Source organism: Peromyscus californicus, unplaced genomic scaffold (assembly GCF_007827085.1).
Source record: "Peromyscus californicus insignis strain IS unplaced genomic scaffold, ASM782708v3 Scaffold_4__1_contigs__length_199733344, whole genome shotgun sequence".
Lineage (NCBI taxonomy): Eukaryota > Metazoa > Chordata > Mammalia > Rodentia > Cricetidae > Peromyscus > Peromyscus californicus.
In genome coordinates this window covers 18,722,724-18,728,996 of record NW_026294562.1, presented here as the reverse complement: position 1 = coordinate 18,728,996, position 6,273 = coordinate 18,722,724, and the positions used below count along the sequence as shown (strand labels likewise).

At 45.7% G+C, this 6,273-nt stretch overlaps 1 long non-coding RNA gene across 2 annotated transcripts; it reads left to right on the top strand.

Moving 5' to 3' along the window:
• Nucleotides 1-70: 70 nt before the first annotated feature.
• On the top strand, nucleotides 71-5,149 carry LOC128094852 (uncharacterized). Of its 2 annotated transcripts, none has more exons than XR_008213097.1 (3): nucleotides 71-554; nucleotides 2,741-2,817; nucleotides 3,012-5,149. It is a non-coding gene; the product is annotated as an uncharacterized LOC128094852 (long non-coding RNA). The 2 variants fall into 2 exon arrangements; XR_008213096.1 differs by having other exon boundaries at nucleotides 71-837.
• Nucleotides 5,150-6,273: the final 1,124 nt, after the last annotated feature.

Genomic DNA, 6,273 nt, shown 5'->3' with positions numbered 1-6,273 from the left:
CTTGGCAACGCGCTTAACCAATCACAACCTTCCGACGAAGATGGGTTAGGCGGGACAAGTCTCTATTAGCCAATTCAAGAAGAGGATCTTATCGGAGGCTCGTATGATGCAACCAGTGCGATTTACACCGGAGGAGGTGTGGGCGGGGACAAGGGTGATTGGCATAGCTTGTTCCAATCGCTGAGGCTTTTATTCCTTGGGGTGATGAGGATGTTGCGGGTGGCTGGAGTCCCAGAGGACAGACTCCTTGCCCTTCTGGCGCCTGGAGACCTGGGGCAGGGGCCCGCCGGTGGGAGTTGCAGAGGACAGGTGTTCCTGTACCTGCTGAGCAGGTGGTTGTACCCGCCGGGCCCCCGCAGTGCTCACGTTCCTGAGCTGGCCAGGCAGGGCTGACAGCCAAGCCCCCGGCATTTGTGCGCAGAACTCGAGTGGTCCGCCTGGACACGCTGTACCCGAGCGTGGGTGACCTTGACCATCTCCACTCAGTGTTTCCCCAGAAAGAAACCTGGGAGTGCTTTCTGCCTTGAGCGCTGGCCGGGGAGACCCTGCAGAAAGTAAGGGATGAACGCATGCTAGTTTGAGAATTTTACTCCCCGGCTACTTACAGAAAGGGGGGGCCTAGTCCTCAAGGACCTTGAAGGATCTGGCGAGGCCTCCCTCTGAAGCGTTCCTCCCACGTGTTCTGTCATCGATTGGCTGATACCCAAGCTACTGCTTCTTGTTGTCAGGCGGCTCCTTCCCCGAGACTATTTCTGCCCAGATCCTTTCTCCACCTGTTGACCTTGAAGATTCCTGTCTGTCAGCCCTCCCTAAAACCTTTCCTCAACCCTCAGGCAGGTTAGAAATCTCTCTTTTCTATGCGTCGGACGTTTCGTTGTCGACATTACAATTTTAGAAAACGTCCTGATGAGTAGGAACCTCGCTCGGGAGCCAGGAAGGTTAGATTTGGAGCTGGCTGCCACTTACTAACTTGGGCAGGCCTGTTCCTGCTCTGTAAAGTGGAGATAATAGTGTTTTCCTCGGGGTTGTTGTGGGGATTATGTGAGTTAATACACATAAAGTGTTTAGTTGCATACAGTAAGTGCTCTCTAAATACTAGCTTTGTTACTGCACACCATCCACACCCCCTTGTAAATGATATGCCGCTTTGCCTGGGCTCTGGCAAACCTCCCTCCGTTCTTACGCTAAATATTCAACAGATGTTGGAAGGAGCCAGTTCCTTGGTATTTCATGAGAAAACAGTATCATGGCTTTCTTGGGAGAACATAATAAATCTTCACAAGTTTTCCATCCAAACATAAGCCTGGGAACTTTGAGCAGTACCTGCTGACCTTTTCTGTCTTTTTCTTTTTAAAAACACGGCCTCGTTTTTTAAGGTGACTGCCCACAGTGTTTCGCTGTTTCCCTCTAACAGTCACAAGCTAACACTGAAGGTCCAACAGCCTTGGTGTACTCTCAGTGCTTCCAAAAATCACAGCCTGAGGGCAACTGTGAAGAGGGGTGTTTCTGCAACCTAGCCTTCCTGGAATTTGATTTAGAAGTATGGTCTTCATGGCACTAGCCAACAATGTCACGGTCACTCCCTGCGTCATTCCCAGAGTGAAAAGCAACCCTAGGTTACCTAAACACTGTCAGTGTGGCTATGCTCAAGTAAATATTTCTCTGTGTGTGTGTGTGTGTGTGCGTGCGCGCATTCGTTCTGTTATGTACAAAGCAGCACTGTGTGGGTGAATATGCACATGTGTGCACAGGTGTGGGGCCCGAGGTGAACGTCAGGAGTCTTCCTCAGCTCCTCTCCACCTTATTATTTCAGACAGGGTCTCCCACTGAACCCAGAACTCACAAACTCTACTAGATTGTACAGTCAATGAGCTCAGAGACTTGCCTGTCTCCGCATGGGAGTTACAAGCATGCTATCACACTTCGCTTGTTCATGGGTGCTGGGGGTCCAAACCCAGGTCCTCCTGCACAGCAAGCACTTTGACCAACTGCGTCATCTCCCCAAATAAATATTTATCGACGGTCTAATCGGCTCCATAGTCACACCTGTGGTGATAGTGTGCTGGGGAGTTTCATGTCCACTTGATACAAGCTAACGTCATCTGAGAGGAGGGAGCCTCAGTTAAGAACATGCCTCCATAAGAGCAGGCTGTAAGCAAGCCTGCAGGGTATTTTCTTACTTAGTAACTGATGATGGAGGGCCCAGCCCATTGTGCGTGGGACTATCCCTGCGCTGATGGTCCTGGGTTCTATAAGAAAGCGGGCTGAGCAAGTCATGAGGAGCAAGCCAGTAAGCAGACCCCTCCACGGCCTCTGCATCAGCTCCTGCCTCCAGGTTCCTGTCCTGTTTGAATTCCTACCCTGACTTCCTTTGATGATGAACAGTGCTGTGGAAGTGTAAGCCAAATAAACCCTCTCCTCCCCAAGTTACTTTTGGTCATGACGTTTCATCATAGGAATAGAACCCTAACTATATTGGGACAAAGAAAGTGTTGTGTGCGGTTTCTCTTCCTGTCCCATTTTACACCTGAATTTTAGGGGATTAGAAAGGTGAGGAAGGAAGCCTATGTTATGTAGGACTCAAATGTTCATCTTTCTTTCTCAGTAATGTGAGTCTTGGGGATTGTGTTCAGAACTCTTCTGTCTTGAGCCTTGTTAAGCTACCCCCTAAATAAAATACCAAACTTGAAATAAACAAAATGCCTTCCAGGTCATTGCTAATTTTAACACTTTGACTTAGAGTTGACTCAACACTGCCTCCTGGCGGAAGAAATAATTCAAGCAAGAGGCAGATGAAGAGCAGAACCAGGCAATCAGGTAAGCCAGGGAAAGGGAGGCTGAGGTCCTAAGAGGGAGGCTGGGAGTCTCAGTGCCTCCGACAAGCTTCTAAAGCTGTCCAAGGGAGTCAGTCCTTCTGGCTCCCACCCTGACCTCTCTCTCTCTCTCTCTCTCTCTCTCTCTCTCTCTCTCTCTCTCTCTCTCTCTCTTTCTCTCTCTCTCAACTGTAAAAGAGGAATTGGGAAGCTACGTGACCACAGCTGTATCCGGAATGAATTCCTTTAGAATATGTTCTTTTAGAAATCGGAAGCCTCCAGGGCCAGCAATATTGTCCCAGAACACAAGACCCAGAGCATCGGTGGCAACTGACCAGACCTCTAAGCTAATCCACACTTGCTTGTTTTACTCAGTCTTAACCCGGAGCAGCACCCAGGATGTTTAAACTTAGCAGCAACAACTCAGGGGAGAGAAGTTTATCACCCATGGCACTCAAGCACAAAATGCTTGGGGGTGGTTATATTTGGGTGTATGGATGCTGTCATGATGGGGAGGATGTCATTTACAAGTTGAGTTTTCTGCTGAACACATATTTCTTTAAAAACCGAAGTTGTTAGGAAGATACATTCAAGAGTCACTGTGTGGCCAAATGGTGGATTCAATAAGCACGAACCCGCTAAGGGGTGTGTCCTGGGATGGTAACCGGGCTCTCTTGCTAAAGAGAGCAGTTTTAAGCTTCTCCCGGATTAACTAGCTGGTGTGCCTGGGTGAGCCTTGGTGAAAGCTTAACTCTGTGCTTATCTCCAGATTGTCTTTCTTCTTCATGTACAACTCCTCCGCCAGCATAGCCCAACCCCTCTCCCAACCCCTACTACTTCATGGTTCGTACCAAACCAGGATGTGCCTCGCTGTGTCTTATCTCACAGAAGGACATGCCCAGTGAGGCCTGGAGCAGGCGGGATCTATACTTAGTTCCTGAACTGGATACTCACGTGTGCAGGTTTTATTTAAGGCTCCAAAGACCTTTGTGTTCCAAAGATACCAACGGGCCTGTGCTGTGAGCGCTATCATTTACTGTTGACTGTAATTAACTCCCAGAGCGCCATTTAGAAATTGTTATGCTGTGTAATTTTTGTACTTAAGTATCATAGTACAATGGTTAAAAAGGCCTGACCTCTGGAAGTGGATTTCCTCTGTGTGTCTCTGTTTCCTCTCCTGCAATATGAAGCTAATAATAGTTCTGCCGGGTGGGGGGCGGGGGTGCTGGGGAGATTAACTTGTTTAATGCAACTAAATGGTTTCATGCGAGAACTCTTTGAACTGTAATTCACAAGAACGCAGCAAATGTTAACGGGGTTTGCCGAGTGTTAATAAGATTCGTTGTCGTCATCATCACTAATGTCAGACTCTTTGCTCTGAGAGGTATCTGGCTTTTTATTGAATGAGGAGCTGCACGGATGCATTATACCTACGCGTGGACTCAGAATCAGATTCCTCTTACTAGTTGAGATGCTGAGTTACTCAATTTTGTCTGAGTTTTACAATTCCTAGCTGTTACATTGTAGCAGATAGAAATGTATTACACAGCATAGCAGTAAAGTTATTATTATTGTCATAGAGATTACACTTCAGTCCCTAGGCAGCTGGAAAGTAATGGTTGAGCTCTCTTTGAAGTCTCCTTGATCTGGCCTCTTGGAGGTATATACTCAGATATTTTTTAAATGGAAAAGAGGCCAAGTGTGGTTGATGCATGCCTATAATTCCAACACTTACAAGGCTGAGGTAGAATTTGAGGTGAGCCTTAGCTACTTAATGAGTCTAAGAAAGAAGTTTTTGTAATTGCTTGCAAAATTTAAAGGAAACAAGATAATATATTCAAAATGAATTAAAATATAAATATATTAATAATAGTCTTTTATATCTTTCTCTGCAAGAGAAAAAAATGCTTTAGAAACCATCCCATAATTCTCTCAATATCTGGGAAAACCTTCATTTCCACTTAAGACAGTAGTGATCAACTTACTTAATGGTGTAACCCATTAATACTTTTTGATATCTTTAATATGATTGGGGGCTACCTCAACAACATAAAATTATTTTGTTGTTACTTCATAACTGTAATTTTCCTACTGTTATGAATTGTAATGTAAATATCTGATATGTAAGGATCTCTGATGTACAATCTCGAAGGGGTCAAAACCCACATGTTCAGAACCACTGACTTAAAACACCACCAACAGCCGGGCGGTGGTGGCGCACGCCTTTAATCCCAGCACTCGGGAGGCAGAGCCAGGCGGATCTCTGTGAGTTCGAGGCCAGCCTGGACTACCAAGTGAGTTCCAGGAAAGGCGCAAAGCTACACAGAGAAACCCTGTCTCGGAAAAACAAAACAAAAACAAAAAAAACAAAAAAAAAAAAAAACACCACCAACAAAAAAAAAGTCCCAAAGTAGATTGCCTTAGCAAAACAAACAAAAAAAAGAAAGAAAGAAAGAAAGAAAGAAAGAAAGAAAGAAAGAAAGAAAGAAAGAAAGAAAAGAAAGAAAAAAATCACTTCAAAATGACAGAAGAATGGGAAGGCCATAGGCCTTAAAAATCAGAATGTTCTCCTCACATTGTCCTGTTTCTACCTAGATGTGTTATAAATGTGGTGACTTAACGCAATGCCTACTCCTTTGAAGATTTATTTTTATTTATTGTGTTTTTGTGAATGTATGCTATGTGTGTGCATACACTTAAAGAGGCCAGAAGAGGGCATTAGATACCTTGGAACCAGAGGTACAGGCAGGCCTGGAATGGAGTCCTTGGAGCAGGTTACAGGCAGGCCTGGAATGGAGTCCTTGGAGCAGGTTACAGGCAGGCCTGGAATGGAGTCCTTGGAGCAGGTTACAGGCAGGCCTGGAATGGAGTCCTTGGAGCAGGTTATAGGCAGGCCTGGAATGGAGTCCTCTGGAAGGAAGATCAGGACGTGGCCTGACAGCTGAGCTCTCTCCAGCCCCAGTGCCTTACTTTTATGTCTGAGTTGTGGTGTCCTTTTCCCCTCTAGTTGGACATGACCTCAAATCCTGCACTTTGGTGCAAGGTGGATGCAAATGAAAAGACAGACAAAGAGCACATCAATGTCTTTGCCGGGAACACGGTGTCTCTCTCTTAACTCCTAAAGAAATATTTTAAGACACTGCGGGATAGATGAGATGGCTTTACTCTGGCTGAAAGCCAGCAGAGACACAGTTCTAACATTTCAGCATCCAGCAGTAGAGGGCAGCACTACCCTTTTTTTTGAAAAATGTTGAGCATCAAGGGAAGTGGGGAGGGGGGGTCCCCAGCAGTTGCGATTTTTGTTTTGATTTTACTTTATCCATACATGTCTTTTCAATTTTATTTTCCTTAATGCTTATGTGATTTTTTTATAGGAAGAATTCAGTGTCTTCTATTGCTTAGTACAGGAAGACTGAGGAATTGGTGAAAAACAGAGAAGGTTTCAGGTGTCCTGCCAGCT